The sequence below is a fragment of the Vanessa tameamea genome, chromosome 31 (genome assembly GCF_037043105.1).
Source record: "Vanessa tameamea isolate UH-Manoa-2023 chromosome 31, ilVanTame1 primary haplotype, whole genome shotgun sequence".
Classification (NCBI taxonomy): domain Eukaryota; kingdom Metazoa; phylum Arthropoda; class Insecta; order Lepidoptera; family Nymphalidae; genus Vanessa; species Vanessa tameamea.
The window spans coordinates 15001-17500 of NC_087339.1; the positions used below are offsets into that span (position 1 = coordinate 15001).

Sequence of the window (2500 nt, forward strand, 5' to 3'; positions counted from 1 at the left end):
AGCGACGGGCGGTGTGTACAAAGGGCAGGGACGTAATCAACGCGAGCTTATGACTCGCGCTTACTAGGAATTCCTCGTTTATGGGGGATAATTGCAAACCCCAATCCCCAGCACGAAGGAGTTTCAACGGGTTGCCCGGGCCTCTAGGCCAGGGAGAACATGCTGATTCCTTCAGTGTAGCGCGCGTGCGGCCCAGGACATCTAAGGGCATCACAGACCTGTTATTGCTCAATCTCGTGCGGCTCGAAGCCGCCGGTCCCTCTAAGAAGAATTTTAATACGCCGCCAGTGAGTTGCTCGACCGAAATCGAGCACACCTAAATGACGACGCCTATTTAGCAGGCTAGAGTCTCGTTCGTTACCGGAATTAACCAGACAAATCGCTCCACCAACTAAGAACGGCCATGCACCACCACCCACCGAATCAAGAAAGAGCTATTAATCTGTCAATCCTTCCGGTGTCCGGGCCTGGTGAGATTTCCCGTGTTGAGTCAAATTAAGCCGCAGGCTCCACTCCTGGTGGTGCCCTTCCGTCAATTCCTTTAAGTTTCAGCTTTGCAACCATACTCCCCCCGGAGTCCAAAATCTTTGGTTTCCCGGAAGCTGCCCGCCGAGCCATTGTAGTAACGTCGGCGGATCGCTAGATGACATATTTACGGTTAGAACTAGGGCGGTATCTAATCGCCTTCGAACCTCTAACTTTCGTTCTTGATTGATGAAAACACCTTTGGCAAATGCTTTCGCTGATGTTCGTCTTGCGACGATCCAAGAATTTCACCTCTAACGTCGCAATACGAATGCCCCCAGTTATCCCTATTAATCATTACCTCGGAGTTCTGAAAACCAACAAAATAGAACCGAGATCATATTCTATTATTCCATGCACGAAATATTCAAGCGGCATTTTGAGCCCGCTTTGAGCACTCTAATTTGTTCAAAGTAAAATTGTCGGCCCATCTCGACACTCACTGAAGAGCACCGCGATAGGATTTTGATATTGAACCGGCGTTTTACCGCCGGCTCACCGACGATATGCTCCGCAGACGTGTCAGTATCACCGCGGATGCGGTGCACCGACAGCGCGGCGCACAAATGCAACTACGAGCTTTTTAACCGCAACAATTTTAGTATACGCTATTGGAGCTGGAATTACCGCGGCTGCTGGCACCAGACTTGCCCTCCAATTGTTCCTCGTTAAAATATTTAAAGTGTACTCATTCCGATTACGAGGCCTCGAAAGAGTCCCGTATCGTTATTTTTCGTCACTACCTCCCCGTGCCGGGAGTGGGTAATTTGCGCGCCTGCTGCCTTCCTTGGATGTGGTAGCCGTTTCTCAGGCTCCCTCTCCGGAATCGAACCCTGATTCCCCGTTACCCGTGACAACCATGGTAGTCGCAGAAACTACCATCGAAAGTTGATAAGGCAGACATTTGAAAGATGCGTCGCCGGTACTGGACCATGCGATCGGCAAAAGTTATCCAGATTCATCAAAATTAACGACTTCGGACGAGACGCCCTCCGTCGATTGGTTTTGATCTAATAAAAGCACTCATCCCATCACTGGTCAGAGTTCTGATTGCATGTATTAGCTCTAGAATTACCACAGTTATCCAAGTAACTGAGTAAGATCTAAGGAACCAAAACTGATATATTGAGCCATTCGCGGTATCGCCTTAATACGGCTTGCACTGAGACATGCATGGCTTAATCTTTGAGACAAGCATATAACTACTGGCAGGATCAACCAGGGAGCTAACATAGACTTGTTGAAGTCGTCAAACTCTCTTCTCGTTTCATATTCACATATAAAATACACACACACACGCGAGGCACGCACGCACGCACGCATGCATGCATGCATGCACGCATGTATGTATGTATGTACCATATACGCACAGTATGAAACGAGCGTCTTACCGTATCGTCAATCGCGTTAGACGCGATAGATTTTAACGGTTGACTCTTTTATAATTCAAACGAGACACTCGCTCGCGCGCGCTCGCGCGCTCCCCCGCGCTTTATATATTTATCGAGACGATATTTATATATCGCGACGGCGGCGGCGGCGGCGGCGGCGACGGCGGCGTCGTCACATAATGACACATCACGGTCACGAATTCGAACGTTCTAAACGAGATCGAGTTTATTTTAAAATAACACTTCGCACACGACGTGTACGTATGTATTGTTCAACGATTATTATCGTAAAACATTGGGATCGACGCCCGGTGTTTGAGTGATCGTACCGATACTCGGGTTATGTATTTTTTGTACATGATAAATGAAAAATAAAAAGAATTTTAGAAACGACCGTTTTCATGATATAATATCAAAATTATACACATTATACGAATACACTGAATCTTTTAAAAACTCTGGTCTCTAACACGTTTCCTTCTCATATGTGTCGTGTCACGACGTCGCACAGATCTACTACAATGAATCGACACTATTCCATGAGGATAGATTGTAGAGAAGAGCGCGACGACGACGACGATAAG

The 2500-nt window shown here is 47.3% G+C and overlaps 1 non-coding gene across 1 annotated transcript in view; it reads right to left on the reverse strand.

Moving 5' to 3' along the window:
• The window catches only part of LOC135194546 (small subunit ribosomal RNA), a 1903-nt gene extending 153 nt beyond the window's left edge, over positions 1–1750 (reverse strand). Inside the window, exon 1 of the ribosomal RNA XR_010309820.1 lies at positions 1–1750. This exon is cut by the window's left edge and continues 153 nt beyond it. This is a non-coding gene — a ribosomal RNA (small subunit ribosomal RNA).
• Between the last annotated feature and the right edge of the window lie 750 nt (positions 1751–2500).